At 48.3% G+C, this 20,799-nt stretch overlaps 1 protein-coding gene, 1 long non-coding RNA gene and 1 pseudogene across 2 annotated transcripts in view; 1 reads left to right on the top strand and 2 right to left on the bottom strand.

Moving 5' to 3' along the window:
- Window positions 1-20,799, bottom strand: part of MAPk-Ak2 (MAP kinase-activated protein kinase 2) — a 312,260-nt gene that overhangs the window by 50,790 nt on the left and 240,671 nt on the right. The window lies entirely within an intron of this gene.
- LOC140218859 (uncharacterized) lies at window positions 5,783-8,066 on the top strand. Its single transcript, XR_011895052.1, has 2 exons — window positions 5,783-7,127; window positions 7,211-8,066. It is a non-coding gene; the product is annotated as an uncharacterized lncRNA (long non-coding RNA).
- LOC140218904 (uncharacterized) lies at window positions 15,342-19,878 on the bottom strand (annotated as a pseudogene).

Here is a 20,799-nt window from a genome sequence, read left to right as displayed (position 1 = left end):
TTAACATGAAAATCACTTTATTAACACGTTTGCTGAAAAGAAGTCTTTGAGAATTCTTAGACAAGCTTTGCCTTTTTCCTCTCTCTTTGTGCCTTCACTGCACAGTCATTCTCTTGGCACTTTGCTCTTGCAAAGAAGGGCATACGAATAACTAAATAAAAATGGATCACTTCAGCAGTGAATTCATTACAGTACTGTGAGCAGCCAACAGTGCTGGTGCCATTTTCATTGAGGCTGTCTAAAACCTTCCAAAAAAGGTCGCCAAATGCAGCTAGTTTGCTGGCTTTGCTGATAGCCTTCTCTACAGTGCTTACACGTGCAAATAATTTTTTTGATGGGTGCACAAGACAACCTGATACGTGTGCACGCTCAATTGCCAGGAGTGCCTCAGGAGGAAGGGAATCCTGTGCGCCCATTGCATCGTTTTTGCAGTCCATACAACGTGCAGTTTTGTTTACCTTGAACGCAACAAAACGAGATAAATAGTAGTGCTGTTGTTTCTGGTGCTGGCACACTATAGACATGATCATTGGGCAGATTGCAGAAGTCCTTGAGCGGTATGGATGTCAGTATTTTCGACACCTCTTTAACCATGCTTTTTTGAGTAAGCACCTCACGACGCTTTACACCAAGGCTTGCAAATGCACTTAGCGCGGGGGATCGCTCTCACAAAGCAGTGGGTCCAATGGTGGAGCAAAAAAGTGCCTCTTTTCTGGGTTGCTTCGGTACTCGCTCGTACAACCAGGCACGAAGCAGGTCGGCATGCTGGCTGAATTTCAACGCAGTTGAAGTTAAAAGGCAAAACAGGTCGATGAGTGCAGCTCTTGGTGGCAAAAAACGGCTGGCCTGCAGCAGCAGGCCGTGGAAATCGACTTCTTGTAGCGTCCAAATCACTCGCTTCTCACTCCGTTACAGTCGCAACGGCTGACTTTTAACGAACTTCACAAAGCAGTCGCACGTTCGCAAACACGAAACCAAATTAAAAGAAAACTAAAGCAACACAAACGTGCAAAAAAAAAAAAAGACGTGGCAACGGGAAAAACACAGCCACCGACGCACACGACGTAAGCCAACCGTTGGCGCAACCGGCGACTGCAGCGCCCTCACACTCCCTAGGGGCAAGTCGCGCCCGGCTCCAGCGGGGGAGTTTCGAAACTCAAGTATATCTATAAACGTTGGAAACTTTCGCTTACAAAACACTGCTTTAGCTGCTTTTCACGCTGTCGATGTAAATAACTTGGGTCGCGCAACACCAGGAATATTTTTTTTCTCGACACGGCGGCTTATTTAAGCAATACCAACTTGCAGAGAGCACTACACCGCATAAAAGGTCATAGTACCCGTTCAAAGCGGTCGAATAGATAGAATAGCAAAGAGAAAGCACGGTCACTTCACTTTATAACACCGTCGTGGTAAAACTGAAACCACAGCTTGTGTGGTTCGCTTCAAAGTCGCGAAGTTTGTATGTAAAGGCCTTGAACAGTCACAGACGTCGACGTGCACGCTTTTATGCCGCAGCACACAATATTACCAGCGTTTAGGACTTCCTCACCTTCAAGCAGGCTTCGAATCCTGCGTTCTGCTCACCCAATGCGAGCCATTACGCAGACTAACAACAGTGGGAGTGCAAACTGAAGAGACATTTGAACATGACGACGCGAAACATGTCACTGAGCAAGACGACCGCAGCACTGCACCAATTGCTCTAGTTCTTGATCTCAGACAGCCATGTTGGATTTAAGGTGGCGCCCCCTATAGGCCATGAAAGTTGCGAATAGCAGCGTTCATAACGGCCACAAAGGCCGGCTCCTCAACACTGTATGAATGCATCCCGTGCACTACGAATCCGGCAATAGCCTTTGTCATTTCCTGTGCTTTTGGCGCCGTATGTTTCAGCTTCGGCTTGAAACAGTCAGCAACTGAAGGCTGTTGGGAGGCAGGCTTAGCGACAGCAGCAGACTTCACGCTTTTCCGCGCACAACATTCTTTTTTGTATGCCACGAATACGTCCGGGTGCCTCTTTAAATGCATTGCCAGTGTCGTCGTAGTCCCCGTTGGCATCTTCAGAATAGCGTGGCATTTGAGACACTGAGCTTCCTGGCCTGGCTGGACCTTCACAAAAAAGTTCCATATCGGGTTGGCACTCGTGGACGCATTGGCCATGTGACTTGACTGATTGAAGCAGCTGATGCACACTGAAGTTCAAGCGCGCAATGCAGTCAACACCTGCTCACTGCACGCGTGCCACACGGTAACCAACAAAACAATGAAACAGGATCCTTGACTACCTTGACGAACGTGTGCGCGTGATGGCTACGACAGCGCTCTGAATGTGGCTTCAGAGGTCTCCTCGATTTGGCTGCACTTTCTGCACTAGTTCAGGGAGTGCAGCACTCTAGCACTCGATTTGCCAGTGCAGCTAGCGCCACCTGCACTTCGGCACTCTATTTGACGTCGTGCTGCACGAGTTCATGTACACTTCGGCACTAGACTCTCCGCAAGTTCTTTTCTCGTGCACGTAGTGCAAGGCTTTTGATAGCAGACGACACATGCGGCTCCGTGGCCATGCGGGTGTTGGTAGACGGCATCGACGGCGCCTGCTATTAGTAACGCAGCACGGACGCCAGTTTTCTTCAGGATGTGTACGCAGCATCTTGTTAAGGGCGCTTTCCGGGTTCAACTGCTGCTAACTGCACTGAAGGCCGGGATTTTCCCTCAGGTCACAGTCGTTTGTATTAATTTTCACGAGCTTACCGCTACCTCGACGTTAAGTTTGCGCGAAACCACATCGGTCAGTCGTTTGAAACGTTGTGCCATATATGATTCAGAAAGGTGTGGAAACCACGCTTGGTCATGCTTTCTGAATACGAGTAGGTCTTACGAGTCGTTCGTACGCCCCACGTTCTTGGATGAGATGTTTTGGATTCGTATTTGCCGTCTTGTATGTACAGGGAAACTACCGCGGCGTCCTTGCACTTCCCTGCGATGCCAGCACGGCAATCGCAGCTCCCCGCTAGGATTTGTCTGCTGTCGCCGATCTTCAAGAATCAATGTCGCCTATAATTTCATGCGTCCACACCGTAAATTATATAACGAAGTAACTTACGCTGAGCTTCAGGCATCTCGCTGGTGCGTTATTTTTCGTTTGCGGAATACACCTAGCAGTCACTTCCGATCAGTGCGAGTTCAACACTTCCCTCCCGTCATAGACGTGTCCCACTTCAATTAGACGACTTCCTTTCTGTAAATTCTTTTCACGGAAAAAGCTGTGGAGATGTTGTAATTACCGAAACCCGGCTAAAATTAATATCGGCACACTGTTTCGCGCCATCGCTACCGTTTGACAGGGCGCTAAACACGCAGCGCCCTGTCACGCAACCGTACCATGTGACCTCTGGGGTGCCATATACCTTCCAAGCGCCGGCCGGGCCGGCTGAGTTAGAGCGCAGGCAGCGCCGGTTCCCTATGTTTTTTTGTGTTCCGATTGTCACGCTCGCGTTTGACTGCAAGGAAATGATGCCTGGCTGCTGCGCCTTTGGATGCAGCAACCGAACCTAGTCTGGAAAGACTTTTTATTCGATTCCGACAGGGAAAAATGACCGAGAGCGTCGTTCTGCGTGGTTACACAGAATCTGCCGGGAGAACTTCCAAGCCCACAAAAAAAGAAAAAAAAAAAAGAAAACCCGCGTGTGCGAGGTATAAGTACACCTTGCTTGTGCTTTCCCGCACTGTTTTAGAAGATGTTTAAGCGAAGTGCACGCCGTGTTAGCGATGCTGTGAAAATAGGAGTTCACTGCAAGAATCGGTCGCGTCTTGCACGCTTGACGCGGGTACACGTGTACGTGTTTGTTGCTCAACACACGCGGTTATTCCGTGGTCGTGGCACGCGAAGGCGCACTTGTCGAGCGAGAATTCCGCGTTCCCGCGTGCATCAGGTACTCGCGCACGTGAGCGCGCTCTCGCCTCGAGTCACTCGACCCATATGGCACTTGTTTTTCGCAGACCGTGACGATCGCAGTCAATAAAAACATGGTCACTGCATGTGGTGCGTCCACATAACGGCCGCTTTCTGTGCAGTTGTGTTGGCACTGGTAGAAAAATAGTAATGGGTTAAATGTTAGCAATCCTTGACGCTGCGTGTTTGCGGCCACATGCGCGTTTACATCTCAATTGGGCTATTTTAATTGTCTCACTGCGTAAACTTCTAAATCTTTATAACGTATTCTTCGTCTCTTGGGTCTTGGGTAGTTGGGTCTTCCAACTTATTATTACAGCTATCTTCCATGTTTTTCTTGTTTCACATGTCTGAAACAGGCTTCATTCAAAAAAAGCCCTGGGAGCCTCCTTGGACAGCCTAGCGTTAGAGTGACCAGCATCACACTTCTAATCATACAACAAACATTTGCAGGACCACTTTGGTGCTGAAGACTTTGAGAAGCCTAGAGTGGATGGGCATCCTTTGCTCATTTATACATACGCATTTCGAGGTTGAAACCAACGGCAAGGTGATATCCACAACACATGCTTCAAATTTTGTGCTTGTAAGCCGAGCACATGCAATGAACGGAAGTCACCTTACATATTTTGTTTTATGTTGAAATGCTACGGAGCATTCCCAAATAATGGTGTGCTTGATGCATAACAAGAAATACAAAACAACAGAACACCTATTAGCTTTAGTTTCACTCTGTCACTATGCATGGTACATAAACCGCTCTAAAAGCACAATAATTTTATACATCGCCCATGTAACATTAAAAAACAGGTGCTGCGTCACCAGCGGGCGTTCCTGCCTTTTTTTTTTTTACACAGGCAGCAAATCTTGGCAGTCTAAGAAAACAGTCATAAATAAGTTGAGAAGAGTAGCCGCTCATGAACGCACTAGACAGCCGCGTTCATAAATCGCAATGTGGCAAACTCTCGCTCATTATCAGTGTACAGAAGTACATATACGTTTCTGTAATTACGCAAATGGTTCATATTGGCCTTCCACAAGATTTAGTGCGCAAAATGGCCATCGAAGTTGGTTTTTACACCTGCTGTGCACAGATCGTCTTACGATCACGGGCAAACACCGGTGCGCACACGGCAGTCGCAGTGTGTCGTGCGTACACGGCAGACGAAGTCGCCCGGCATAGTCGAGAACGTGCGGTATCCGATTACAAACTAAAGTATATCCAATTTAGCTTGTGAAATTATACAATGAACGTACGTATATGTGACACTGTCAGGTGTTAGTTTCGTCCTGCTTGGAAACATTCAATAGAAGCCGGCGGTGGTCCACGATATTCATGCCCAAAAGCACAAGCTTGCCTCATTGCGGCTCGAAGTGACGAAATGTTTCCTTCGTAGCTCGCTCCGCGGAAGAGGAAAAAACGCGCGCATAAGCTCCCGATAGCAGCGCTAAGCTGCTGCCCACCATCGTAGCACAGTTCCAGCAGTAAACACGATCGGCGTGCAAAACAACCACCGGCTGCATTACCTCGCACAAAGTAACATTTTCTTTTCGTTCTTAGCAACCATTATCTCCGGGCACAAAGTATTTGTACTTCACTAAACACTCAACCCGATGTGTCACCGAATATCAAGCTCTTCCAACACGGCGGCCTTCCCGCGACGCACTCGGCTTGGAAGGTATATGGCGGTGGCCGCTCAGTGTTGCCAGTCAAATCCCGACCTTTGCAGTACTCTGAAATTTTTTCCAGTGACTCTAAGCGCGGGCTGTGACGCCGTGAGTCATACTACCGCATTCGCGCAACTATTCGTCAGATGGCGATAGGGGTCGGAATGACAGGGCGCCGCCTAGCACTTGCAACGTGCCCATTGGTAGACGGCACAGAAACGGCAGCGTTTCCTGTGACACAGAATGGCTGTCACGTGCAGTACGATGGAGCATTTCTGTATGAGACAGAAGGTGAGTGCTGCTATTTCAACACGTTGGCGATCGCAACGTTTGTGATGATTCGCTACAACTTTTCTTTTTGCTTAGACGGCCTTCACATCACCATTGGACATGAGGCAGCGCCAGTCTCACCTCCGCTTGCGGCAGCGGCTGGCTTTGATGTCGCCAGTCAGGCCATGCCTTCGATAGCCACACCATCTATGGCCACACTGCACCCGCCGTGGTTGCTCAGTGGCTATGGTGTTAGGCTGCTGAGCACGAGGTCGCGGGATCGAATCCCGGCCCCGGCGGCCGCATTTCGATGGGGGCGAAATGCGAAAACACCCGTGTACTTAGATTTAGGTGCATGTTAAAGAACCCCAGGTGGTCGAAATTTCCGGAGTCCCTCACTACGGCGTGCCTCATAATCAGAAAGTGGTTTTGGCACGTAAAACCCCATAATTTAATTTTAATATAATTTTATGACCACACTGCCGCCGACAGCCACACCGCCGCCACTGTCCGCAGACAGTGAACGCGAGGTGTGGAGCACCAATAAATCAAAGTTCCTTATCACAATATATAAGGAATTCAAGGAGGTAATTGGCAAGAAGGGCGGCTTCAGGTAAGTCGCCTCCATTGCTACCAACATGTAAAATGGCAACTAGAGAAGCGCTACTAATTTTGTGCACGCTTCGGTAATTGATGTGTATGCACGATAAAACACCACATAACGCAGCTGCAGCGGCGCCTGTTATTAGTAACGCAGCACGGACGCCAGTTTTCTTCAGGATGTGTACGCAGCATCTTGTTAAGGGCGCTTTCCGGGTTCACCTGCTGCTAAGTGCACTGGAGGCCGGGATATTCCCACAGGTCGCAGTCGTTTGTATTAATTTTTGCGAGCTTACCGCTACCTCGACATTAAGTTTACGCGAAACCACATCGGCCCGTCGTTTGAACCGTTGTACCATATATGAATCAGAAAGGTGTGGAAACAGCGCTTGGTCATGCTTTCTGAATAATGCCGAAGTTTGAACTAATTTCCAGGTACTAATACATAAATTTTTCCACAGGACCAAAAAGGCCATGTGGGAGAAACTGGCTCATGAGATTAATAACGAGTTCCGAGTCATATGACGCCTCTGCAAGTGGAGAATAAATGGAAATGCATGGAACGAGCATATAAGAAAACAAAAATAAAGAACAGTTCATCCGGCCATTCCCGTACAGCCTGCGAGTACGAAGGGTATGGGCAGCAGATGTTTTCACATCATTGTTTTACTCATGTCCTGACCCAGCATAATTTTTTCGAATGCGGTTTCTTAACAGAGAGCTTTCCGAACTGTTGGAGCGGGAGCACCACATCACCCCTGTCGCATTGCTCGCCCTGGGGAGGATTGTTGCATAAGTTTGCAATTTGCATCATCTTTATCTTATCCTCAAAACAATTTTAAAATGTCACCTGATCATGCATGCAAGTTTTGCTGACAGCATATTTTAATTCCACTTTATGTGCATTTGCGCAGAACTGTAAGCCAGCTTTAAACTTGCATATTATGTGCATGCATATCTTTTACTTAAGACACTGCTCCCATTAGTATGGCATGCAAGGACAATTTATTATTTGTACAGAATTGTTAGCAGACTCTAAACTTGCTGTGTGCCTCCATGTTATTGTGGTAAAACACTACTTCCATTAGTACGGCATACACGGACCATTTATTATCATAGGATGAGGTCACTAATGTGACCTCCTCTGTTTCTCCATGTGCAATTGAATCCTCTTTGCAATGAAGATGTATTCAGCGGTAAGAAAACTTACACTTTACCCACTGCTTCTGCTTACAGCATTGGTGTGAGTTGAAGGTACCCAGAACATGTAAAAAACAATTTGACACTTGTTGACATTAATGAAACTTTATTCATGGAAGTAACAGGAATGGCGAAGACATCCTGCCGGGAAATGGGCCTGCTGATGAACCAGCTGAGGAGGTACGAGCACCCCGCAGAAGTGAAGTTGAACCTAGGAGAGGTCGTGGTGATGGCCGCCAAAGGGGCTCGTCGATTGGCAGCCTGATCAGTGTTTTGCAGGAAGCCATCGCCGCGAAACAGGAGCAGCACGGCGAAAAAATGAAACTTCTTGAACGTCTCATACGCGCTGCCGAGGGCAATAAATAAGTACGCCTACACCGGCAGTTTGTTTTCACATTATTCCCATGTGCACTTCTGCTACAGTGGCTAGAATAGGAGAAGTGTGTGCAAGGCGCCGCCTCTAGCGTGGGCTTCTCGGATGTTCCGCTCAGGTGGCGCTCGCAGTCGCTTACACGTCGCTCGGAGGCGGCGGTCTGCTGTAGGCACTGTGGCATTCCAGCCGCGGCACTGAGGCGGCTTGGTGTTCTACACTCCTTTTTTTAGATTAGCTGCAGTCATAATGAAGCCATATCTGAGGCAGCTACGATCGCATGGCCTCCGCACTTCGCTTTGCACTGTTGCAAAAGCCGGTCCAAAATGCATCTACAGCTGCCTATTCCGTACATGCGTCTGGTGGCGTTGATTCTACAGCGGAGGCCACGCGATCGCAGTTTCACATGTTTACTAGACTAAACACAGAGCGTATTAGTGCCGAGATCTGCGTTTATCCATTCGACAAGCGACGCTGATCTGTTGAACGGCGCCATGGCTGACCTATATCCGAAACTAATTTATCACGACCGCGGCGGCATTAGCTCCTAAATAATACTGCGAAAATGACCTTATTGTAACTGGCTTCGTGCCCGCCTGCCGATCTTGCTCCTCATTAACCCGTGAGGTCTGAGTTAGTTAATCGGTTCACCTTGTGAGATGACCTGCATTACTGGAGATTCAAAATTGCTGGAATGCTGGTGTTGACTACTAATTCCTAACAAACAGACACCATAGCACTGTGTATGAAAATAAAGAATAACTGATATCCACACAAGCTTCTTAATTTTTATCAGTTTTATTCAGCAAGTGAAGATTAGGCAAAGTGAGCATCCGCATTGTTATGTTGGTTATGCAGTGCGGCGCATCTTCAGATGTTTCTTTTTTTCTCGCGTTGATATTCTTTCTTTGTTCAAAGACTTGATGTAAAAGTGAAGTCGTGTCAAGATAAAGAACTTCACTATATTGCTTGACAGTGGTTCTTTGTGGGCATCACAACCAATGGAAGGCACGTGTTGCATACAATGCAAAATATCGGTGGCGCTATCTCTTTGGACTTTCTTCCAACTGAACCACATTGTGAATTAAGCTATCCTCCAAAGGTTCCACGAATGAAAAAAGTTGTCTTGAGGGATACAGAAGCCCTCCTTTATCACAAAACTGGGTGAAAGATGAGAGAGCTTCATCTGAATTCTCAACCGATGTCAGCAGCTGCTCAAAGCAGTCCCGACATTTCGTTGTTAGTATTTTCCGTCGGGCCACATAGCCAGCCAAATAAAATACCAGCCTTGCATCACTATGCTTCTCCGGATAAGGATGATCAGTGCACAAGGATGATGTTTCAAGCACGCTGGAGGCTTCGTCAATTCTTCCTGCACCAATCAAGTTGTCCACTTGGTCGGCTGCCTCAGCTGGTCCGACAAATGACACGATTGCGCCACCTGAGCAGTTGCCTGTGTCTAGAGCTTTTACAACATTATTGAAGCTCAGACAGCTAGTTAACAGCAGTAAGGAACTGTTCTGAGGTTGGATGATCATTACATCCCGAAAACTGGCGAATTATGCCAAACAACTTCTCTATGGGATCCTGGCTCAGGCGGGAAGTTAGCAAATATAACGGTAAGCTACCTTTAACGGTTCTTCGCTGAGAATGTGCTTTCCCCACCGGCTGGACGGAAGACGGACATTCTTATAGTGATGTGCGTCTTCATTGTCGGAAGGCACAGGTAGATCAAGGTGATCAACGTCGTTTTGCGAAGGTGGTTGCAGCGGCCCATCTTTTCGACGCCTTTTTGATGGCACTGGGGAATGCAAGCTTGACCTCTCTTTAGGCTTTCTTTTCTTCGGAACTGACTTGGAGAGGTACTTTGGTACATTTGGAAATATCGTCGGTACGGCGCCCGGCAGAAGAAGTGGCCTGCTTCGGTCCAAGAGCACTGTTTGGCCGTCAATTGAGTGTTCAAAGTGTCGTGAGATGAACTGCTGATCGAAGTGCAGCTCACATACGGCTGCGTTGCATTCAAGCGGCTTGTCTGCTCTCGGTATGTTCCTTTGCCACTTCTGAAACACAGCGTCTTCCTTCGGGACTCCGAAAAATGAAAACTTGTTCTTGCATGACTTGTAACCAGTCGTGCATCCGGGCACAAAACAATGGCTTTGACGGCGGCACATTGTGCGTCATTCGCACAAACTTCGACGAAAATCTTAGCAAGCAGACTGAAAAAATTCCGACAACACGTGTAGGAAACTCGCAGTCACCCGCTTTTAAAGCGCTCAACTCGACGACGACGTGTAAACAGGACCGAGCGCCATCTGGTGGTGGCATCGCTAGGCAGCGTCAGCGACTCCCATAGTGGCCGCTCGGGGATAATCACACTTCTCCTTTCTAGCCACTGTACTTCTGCTCAGCATTGATGTTGGGCAATGTGTGTTGCCTTCGGCTTTCACACTGTGATGTGGATGTGTCGCATTCGCTTGGCTCATTATCATTGCCAACATCGTCGTGAGGGGGCAGGTCTGCAAGTTCTGCAATGAAATCTCTTTCAGAATTGCACATGTTGTGAAGTACACATGCTCCCATAACGATGAGACAACACTGCATAATTGTCTTGGCATCAACAAGATACAGCCTTCTGAAGTGTTGCTTCAAAAGGCCAAAGCAGTTCTCAATGGCCACCCTTTGCTGACTGTGAAACTTGTTGAATTTTTTTTTTCCATGTTGGAAAGCTGGAGCCATTGTCTTTGTACCGCGTCATAAGCCAAGGCAGCAAGGGTTATGCTGAATCTCCAAGTATATAAAATTCACCGCACTTGGCTGCAGCCTCTACAAAGAAGGTGCTTTCTCTCAACACCAGGGCGTCATGCGCAGAACCAGGGAAGCCAATGAAGACATCCAAAAACCTGTTCTGGTCGTTTCAAACTGCTTGGAGGATTATAGACACCCACTTCTTCCTGTTTATGTATGATGCAGTGGAGTCGTCCGGCTTCAGAATCTCAACGTGGCTGCCATCAATGCATCCCACGGTGTTGCGGGGGCCTTTCCCATCGCTTTTTGGCAGGAAGGCCATTTTGCTGCGGGCCATGTCGGCAGCGCTAGGCCGGTATATCACTTCAGCGCTAATCGCCTGCAGAAAATTGAGCACACTCTGCACGCACAGCACAACTGATGATTCAAAAATGTCGAATCTATCTGCCACCGAGTACATGCTTGTTTGTGCACCAAGGTAGCTCAAAGTTATGAGGCAATTCTTTTCTAGTACGTATTCAGTTGTCACCTTCTCAAAGTACCCGTTGATTCGGTGACGGTCGACCCGTGCCACTTTGCACGAGTTCCATAGCCGCTGCCAACAAAGACGCCATTTCGAACAAATGAACAGCGTATCCATGTTCTTACAACTAGCAGTAATTGCACACGCTCGCAGCACACACCAACAAAAGAAAAGCCACAGCCGCCCAGTCGCAGCAGACGAAGGCCTGTACGTTTCTGCACTTTTGTCCTCGATTTGACCGCTGCACCGAAAGCGCTAGCGTCACGCTACACTCACACTTCAAGAACTGCACTGGCACGGCACTTTTCTGAACTAGTGCAAACAGTGCAGCCAAATCGAGGAGACCTTAGTCAAGGTCCAGGCATGTCCAGGCTTGATGTCAATGGCACTGCGGCTTGCCTGACGAAACCGAAACTCTTGATAGAATTTGAATGCAGTTTTGATATTCGTTCACCCTGAATACTTCGAAATATCGAAAATTTTACATTCGAGTCGAAGCGAATTCGAATACTGTAATATTCAGTCGAATATTCGAAGCGCTCGAATCTTCGCACAAGCCTAGTCGTGATGCCTTGTGCTGAGGACATGACGCCTAGAGATGAGACCGGAGACTAGATCTAAAGCAACACCTCTCGGTTTAAAGTGACGCCTGCACTTACAACACGAGTCAACACTTGCTCAAGCCTTGCATCATGTTCCTGCTTGATGCGCCCAAACACAAGGACATCATCAATCATACTAACACCATCCTGACCTTCGAGAATCTGTACTATTTATTTTTGAAAACATGCCAGGGCAGACCTGATACCGAAGAGCAGTCGGCAGAAACAATAGCGACTGAAAGGTGTGATGAAAGTTGTCGGTTCTTGAGAGTCTGCCAGCAACTTGACTCGGTAAAAGCCTACAGTCGCATACAGCTTAAAAAAACAGCTCAATCTCCGAGGAGACCAAGGACTTGTTCAACAGTAGGCAGACTGTGACGGTCTCCTAGAACCACATGGTTCAGTCGGGTGAGGTCAACACACGCATGATACTTTCCATTTTCAGGTACTACTACTAGACCAGCACACCATGGAGTTGGCTTATCAATACAATATTTGAAGGACCCCGTCGCCTCCAAGTTTCTCCAGTTCTTGCCAAATGACTTCGTGCAGTGGGATAGGTATCCGTCAAGAGACACTGAGTGAGAATGGTACAGCATCTTGCTTGAAGCAAATTATGTCCTCACCTCGGAGAGTGCCGAGGCCATGGAACAGTTCAATATGAAGAGGCATTGGCTCAGGAGTGTTCACGGCACCAAGGAATTTGACGACCTCAAGGGCCTGGATAGACAGTAGACCGATTAATGGTACAGGATTGGATTCAATGAGGGGAGGGTGCTGAGAGCTTGTCTTTCCTTGCCAAAATAGACGTGCCAGATGTGAGCCCCGTACACGGAGAGGTTGGCCTCCGGGACCTGTCAAGACTGCATCAATGTTGTCGAGCTTGACCAGGACTCCAGGCAAGTCACTTAGGACTGCATACACCTCAGCTCTCGAGTCTACTTTGAATTGTCAACTGTGACATCCATGAACTTGGCTTTGGAAGGTGACTCCAGAGCATGCAGCTCGATGGCAGAGTTTGGCATGCTTCGACTTTCTGGAACGACAAACTTTAGCGAAATGACCTTTCTTGCCACAAAAATTGCAGACAGAGTTCTGTGCTGGGCACTTTCAGCGTGCATGAAACGTGCGACCGCAACAGGAACGAACTGCAGTTTCGCAGCGGCAGGACTTGTCCAATGGACTTCGTGTCCATTGGGCGAGTAGCTCCAGCGTCAACACGCTGTCGTGAAGGGAACTTTCAAGCTTTTGCGGCATCAATGTTGACTACGGCTTGCGAAGTAGCCTGTCTGAGTGAGCATTCCTCATCAGTGTCTTCGGACTGACGAGCTTGCGTCCAAGCTTCTTTGAGAATGAGCTTCTGGGAGCAGTACAGCTGGTCTGAGAGAAATGTATCCCACAAGCCGACCACGAACCTATCGCGAGACAAGCATTCTTCCACCGCTATTGGCGGGTAGTTGCACCGTTTTACTAACTTGCAGAGTTCAGTGTAAAATGAGTCGATGCGTTTGCCACGTTGTTGGATGCGATTACGAAAGCAGAAGGACTTGTAGAGTTCATTAGCTGGGTGCATGAAGTGCTCGGTGAAGCATTTGACAACAGCGTTGTAGGACGCTAATGAGTCTGTGTCGAATGAAAGGGTGTCCAGGAGTGGAAAAGCGACTGGGCCTATGTAGTAAAGTAGCGTACATACTTGGACGTCTTGCGAAGCTTTCTGTAGTCTGGAGGAAGCGGCATGATCTTCGAAGCGAGAGTTCCACGATGAATGATTTGTGGGGACGTGTCCGGTGGCTGAAGAGCGAGGTCTAGCCACTGAGTCAATTGGGTGCTTTCTTCATTGAATTGTCATTGATGTCATGAATCCTGTCATTGATGGCCATTCAGAGACCGAAGTTTTTCAAATGGACCCCACCTCTGACACCATATCGCGTGGCATTCCACGACGGAGTGGAGCATGCAAGACGACAAGCACACCCTTTCAGAACCTAAACTCCAAGTGCTTTATTTCGCATGTGCTTCCTTGCTCGTGCCCAAAGCTGGTATGTGCCCACTCATGCCCACTGGTCAGCTGATATGTGGATTAAAGGGTTAACAGCGCACACAGACGGGGACAGAGTGAGGAACACCAGGATACAGCACTAGGCTACAACAGGTACTTTATTGGAAGAAGCAACACATATGTTGGCTGAAACTGCCAATGGGAAAGCTAACAAAGCCAAACATCAAAAATTAAAGACGAATTTGGGCTCTGCCCTTTACAAAGCGCCATGCAGATATTCGCTTTCCTTTTTTGTGAGCGTCAGCGTCACTGAAGGCGTGCTTATGCAATTATGCTTATAACGATGGATTTCATATGCTTCGATCACTTCAAGTGTCAGCTTGCCCTTCTCGTTCTTAATCACTGTACAACCCTCGTAGACCGGTTCACAAGTACAACTTTTACAGTGTAGTGACAGGTGGCCCGATACAACAGTCTTTCCAAGCAGATTCTTGGGCGCCCTAAGACTGTCATTCAAGTACCTACCCAACTTGCTAATATACCTTTTCCCGCAGTCCAAAGCGAGAGAGTAAATCACACCTTCCAATTAACAAACTGCTCCCTGTGATTTACTGAGCACCTTGCTTTCTGGCATCAGGATTGACCATCGAACAAATTTCTGAAAGTTTATTGGGGGCAGAGAAGATAGCATCTACACCAGCGCACTTACCTATATTCTTGAGATTGTGTGCAACTCTGTACATGTAGGGCACCACTATGAACCTTTCTTTCTTTTTCTTTATGAACTGTCTGTTCTTGTCACCACGCTTTAATTCTTTGAGCAAGCCATGAGCCACTGATATAAGCAGGCGAAGCGGGTAGCCAGCTGGCACCAGGCAAAAAACCTGAGAACAAACCTACTCTCTGCCAAATGAAAACATACTTTGAGGAAAGAATTTCTTAAAGAAGACAAGATTATGCACCTTTTGACAAGCTTTGTGTGATTAGAGGTGTAAGGGAGCAGCAGTTTACTGGTAGCAGTCTGGCAACGAGCGGGACGGTCGTCTAGGGCTCCACCAAATCATTGCAAAGTAGTCAGCAATTTCATGTGGTCGTTTGCCTCACTGTGGAGGTGGAGCGTTGACAGCGAACTCTTGTTGTCTCAAGTCATGGTATGGGCATCGTCAATAAATGCAGCCCACTTTTCCGCAATGATGGTGATAGCAGTGATGCACACTCATTTTTCTTGTATGCTTTCAACAAATCTTGCCATCACGTGTTCCAGCATGCATATCACTCATTTAAACGCAGCAGGCTGCTCGTCTTACCTGCGCAGCTCTGTGTCAGAAGTGCTGTGTAAGAAGTCAAATAACAGTGATTGGACAGCGGGCATGGGTGTCTATGTGAAAAAATGTTCCAAAAGCCAGGGGAACGCATACTTCAACGTGTTTTATCACTGGCTTTACTCAACAATAAAATATAAGCAAAACATAGACGTTTCGCCACCTATGCAGGTGGCATCTTAAGTATGTAAATGGCAACAAATGAGAAAATACATCCTATTTATGTATGATACTGCCATAAACATCAGGCAGGGGGCCACGGTTAGAATTGCATGCAGATTGATTGCGATGGTTAAACCTGATTCCACAAATTTTCTTGGGCCCCGTCGATGTTCCCGTGCTAACATGGCTCCATTATCAAAATCGACCATGTGTCCTTTTGTTAAACAATGATCCACCAGTTCCATCTTTGCATGTGTGGCATGGGTGGCTTTCGTAGCGTCCCTTAAGTGTTTCTTGAGTCGAGTGCGACGTCGCCACCCTGTCTTGCCAATGTAGCTGGTGTAACGTGCCAAGGGAGACGGCGCTTACAGCAGCATGGTCAGTGCAGGAAAGAACGAAGGTTTATTGAGAGCGTGGCTTATAAAGACATGAATGCAGCGCGCTGTACACACTGCGCATCACCGATGCGCATCCGCGCTGATATAATCAGTACACGTGTCCGATACATCCTCCCTCGGGCAACAAACAAAAGAGAGACTTGGATACATATACACATTTGCCAAAACTTATGACACTTGCTGAAAATGTTCATCATAATGAAGCTTCTGGGGAGGCCGGACGACACGAGTCAACCTTCTAGTAGCATGCGTCGGTTGGATGCCAGGCGAAGGATCGCCGTCACTTGCTGGTAGCATTGATCCTACGGCTGTTTCTAGAGATGACGTCTCGGAGGCTTGCGCTGTTGGTTCAGCTGGTGCTGCAGGCGCCGGCGCACGAGAGCTTTCACATGGTGGAATCTCCTCGCAGTCGTCATCACTTTCCCCGCTATACTGTTCACCCGTCCTAAGTAGATGTCAGCCGTTGCTCCGCAGAACACATCGATCTTGCGTTCGTACCAAATAGGAACGTGGAGCAGTTTCACCAACGACCTTCGCTTTTGGGGACCACGCAGTCGCATCCTGAAGCCTTACCTTCGTGCCTCTGCGCAGTATTGGCAAAGGCTTCCCAGCCTTGGCTTGGTGGTGCTTGCTCACAGGGGTCCAGGACACCCTACCGAAGTCAGGAAGGTTAGAACGAAGTCGCCTTCTTTGCAGAAGCTCACCAGGAGAACGGCCATCTTCTAGTGGTGTTGAGCGATAGATAGGCTAGTAAACCCAGCCAGAAGTCCTCCCTCGCCTCTCGAGTCTTTTTCAGGATGCGCTTTACAATTTGGACACCTTTCTCAGCCAAGCCGTTCGACTGCGGATAACGAGGGCTGGAGGTTACATGGTTGAAGTCGTACGTTTTCGCAAATCTGGCAAATTCATGGCTTGAAAACTGGGGTCCGTTATCCGTGCAACCTTCTACAGGTACGCCGTACCTGGCGAACATGGCGCTAAGGGCTGCGATCGTAGTTGCTGCAGTTGTGTCGTCAAGTTTCTCAACCTCAGGGAAATTTGAAAAGGCGTCGTAAGCAACCACGTACGAATTTCCAGCATAAGAAAAGATATCTACGCCGACCCTATACCAAGCACATTTTGGAACTGGCCGCATTAAAAGTGGTTCATGTGGTTGCCTGTACGCGTACTTTTGGCAGGTTGCGCATCTTTCTACTAGGGCAGCTATTTCGCCGTTCAGACAGGGCCAAAATACAAGAGTTCGGGCCCTCTCTTTGCACTTATGCAACCCGAGGTGGCCAGCATGTATTCTGTTCAGGATTCTTTGTCGCATACTCTTCGGTATTACAATTTTTGAGCCCTTCAGCACTATTCCACTAACGACTGACAGCTCTTTCGCAAAAGGCTTGAGTTCCCCGTTCACCGGCTGCCCGCTTGTTAAGTTCTTCATCACGGCCTGTAAGTATACGTCACGAGACATTTCTTGCTGCAGTAACCGCTGCGTTTCGGAAGTGACCATGTAGCCCAAGGACTGCACCGCATGTATCTCCACGTCGTCGGTGGTACCAGAAGTGGTGCCAACTTGATCTTTGCCCTGGTCAGCCGTTGAGCCTGACAACATGTCAGTGAGAACCAGCTGTTTCCCGGGAATGTACTGCAAGACAAAGTTGTGTTTTAGTAGCTGCAAAAAGAATCTTTGCACTCGCGGTGGCATGTCGGCGATTTCCTTTTGCGCGATTACTATAAGCGGCTTATGGTCTGTTTCGATAAGCACTTTTCTTCCATACACAAACTCGTGAAACCTTTCACAGCCAAAACAAATTCCGAGTGCCTCCTTTTCAATTTGTGCATAGCTTTGCTCGGCTCAGGTTAATACACGAGATGCATACGCTACCGGTCGCCATTCACCATTGTAGCCTTGCAATAATGCTGCACCCACACCTTCCTTTGATGCGTCGCACATTATCTTAGTTTCTCGTTGCGGATCAAAGATTGCAAGCAGGGGGGGGCGGTAGTCAAAACTTGCGTTAAGATTTGCCACTCTTTCGCGTGGTTTGCTGTCCATTAGAACTCTGCACGGGGCTTGATAAGCTCTCGTAAAAGCGTCGTTCGCTTGGACAACCGTGGCACGAATTTGCTGAAATAGTTCAGCACTCCCAGCATCCGCTGGACGTCGGTCTTGGACGTTGGTGTCGGCACGTTCGCCAAGCTTTCGATAAGCTTTGGGTCAGGCGATATGCCCGTTCGGCTTATGACGTCACCAAGGAATTTGACTGATTTCACACTGAACTTGCATTTCTGCGCGTTGAAAGTCAATCCTGCTTTCTCGGCAGCCTTAAGCACTTCTGTCAACCGTTTATCGTGTTCTTTTTTACTGGAACCCCAAACAAAAATGTCGTCAATGTATACCAGCACACCAGGTAGGCCCTCGAATACTTGACTCATGGTTTGTTGAAATACCTCCGGTGCGGACGAAAGGCAGACACAGAAAACGGTATCTCCCAAACGGTGAAGAGAAAGTGCAGATCTTCGATGTGCGCTCGTCTAGCGGTATCTGATGATAGCCGGAGTTCGCGTCAAGACAGCTGAAGTATGCGGCATTGGTTAAACGGGCTTCCAAATCCTCGCGCCTAGGAAGCGGAAAATGCTGCCGCTTTATGTACTTGTTAACAGCTCTGGGGTCCATGCACACCCGTAGCGTGCCATCTTTCTTTTTTGCCAGAACTAAAGGACTGGCCCAGTCAGTAGGCTCGTTCACTTTAACAATTATGCCAGCATGCACCATTCTTTCAAGTTCCTTCTTTAGAGGCTGTTCCAGTGCCAAAGGGTCTCATCGAGCTGCTTGCACGACTGGCATCGCTTCAGGTTGCAGGACCATGCTGTATGTCTGGTGCAAACAACCTAGGCCCTCGAAGACATGCCTGAATTTCTTGAGAAGTCCGTCGTTGGAAATCTTGTCTACGGCGCCTACTTTACGCTGGACCAGCCCCAAAGCCTCACTAGCTTCTAGCCAGAGTATGGCCTGACGGCCATTTTTCACAACAAAAAACGTGACCGTAGCAGAAGTATTACGAAGCCTTACTTCCTGCGTAGACGTTCCATAGCACGCTATGGTACCGCCGTTATACGCCCTCAGCACCGAATTCGTTGGCTTCAACTCTTCAGCTCCCCTCAGTTGGCGGTAAATTGACATGGGAAACAGGCTTGCCTGTGACCCCGTGTCCACTTTAAAGCTTATCTCGTGATTGCGAACTTGGGGCTTTCACCGTCCAATCCCTTTCGTGACTAGATGTTGTGATTTCGAGAATGTCGAAGTCCTCATCTTGCTGCTTTTTGACTTCACTGACTACCGCTGACGCGCAACTACTTGCAAAGTGGTTCAGCTTGTGGCACAAACGACTCCTCTTTCCAAACGCTGGGCATTGCTTCGGTTTATGCCAGCGGTTGCCCTTACAAAAGTGAAATTGTTCTTTTCCTTGCTTCCACTCTTTTGAGGGTGGCGCCGTGCACCTTTATACGGCATCGACTCTGTCTTCCCCGCTACGCCATACTTCGTTTCGCTGCGCTGCCGTCTCCGCTGCTTTACATATTTCCTCTGCTTTTTGCAAAGTCAGTTGGCTGTCCCGAAGCATTTTCTCCCATAGTCGAGGATCGTGCGTGCCAAATACGATCTGGTCCCTTATCATGGATTCTTGCAAAACGCCAAAATTACGCTGCCCTGCTTGCTTTTTCAGGTCACGAACAAATTTTTCAAATGGTTCTCCCTCCGCTTGCTTTCTTGAACGGAATACATATCTCTCGTGCACTTCATTGCTCACTTAGGCACAATAGGCATCAAACTTTCTCACCACTGTACTGTAGTCGGTCTTGTCTTTATCCAGCGCGAACTGGAAGTTGTTGAAGACGTCCAGCGCGTCGTCACCCGCCATGCTAAGCAGGAGGGCTGCCTTCGATGCTTCCGTTTTCGACTGGTCCTTTGCCACCGTTGCCTGCAGAAATAACTCAAATTTCTGCTTGAAACGCTTGCAGTTTTCCGTGACGTTACCCGTCAGCCGCAATGGCTGTGGTGCCTTCAGCAGGTCCATAACGCGTTCTTCGCGGGTACCATTCCCCTCAGGCTTCGACAGGCAGCGGAGCAACTTCCGACACCATGTAACGTGCCAAGGGAGACGACGCTTACAGCAGCATGGTCAGTGCAGGAAAGAACGAAGGATTATTGAGAGCGTGGCTTATAAAGACATGAATGCAGCGCGCTGTACACACTGCGCATCCGCGCTGATATAATCAGTACACGTGTCCGATACAGCTGGCACAACAGTCCAAGCAGTAAACCTTGTAGACGACACCACTTTGTTCTTCCGGAGGTATGCAGTCCTTTGGCTTTGGGAACATGTTTGCCAATGTGTGCGAGGTTTCGAACAAAGTTCGAACACCCAAAGGCCGTAAAGCCCTGTGCACTGCATCTGATACACCGCCAGTGATAAAGCCAGTGATAACAACACGTTGAAGTATGGGTGTCTATAGTTTTTCTGCTCTGCATGAGCTGTCTCAGTTGTGTGTCAGGACATGCTTGTTAAGAAATCGCACATGTGTAATACTAAGCACAGAAAGTTATTTGTTGATTGCACAATTGGTGTAGTATATGACATTTCCCTCTCCTGTGGCCTAAGATACATGAGGCAGACGCCTTAACGTAAGATTACAGGAACACAGTGAACAGGAGACCAGCGGTGGCATAGAGGTAGAGCATCCGCCTCGCGTGTACGAGGACCATGGTTCAAATCTCGGTGCCATGCAATTTTCCACCGGATAAAAAAAAAAATCCGCGTGTTGATAAAATTGCATAAACAGGTCAGGAGTGCGGCCTGATCCAGGTGACCAGAACCGGTAATGCACTCCCTCACCAGAGCAGGATTGGCCACCTTGGTGCAGTACTTGGCCAGTCCTTGACCTTCTGTATGAATAGAACAATCAAACCTCGGCCCTCAGTCCCCAGCAGCTACTAA

The sequence above is a fragment of the Dermacentor andersoni genome, chromosome 6 (assembly GCF_023375885.2).
Source record: "Dermacentor andersoni chromosome 6, qqDerAnde1_hic_scaffold, whole genome shotgun sequence".
Lineage (NCBI taxonomy): Eukaryota > Metazoa > Arthropoda > Arachnida > Ixodida > Ixodidae > Dermacentor > Dermacentor andersoni.
Note: the sequence above shows the minus strand (reverse complement) of the source record. Positions and strands in the feature narration are given on the sequence as shown.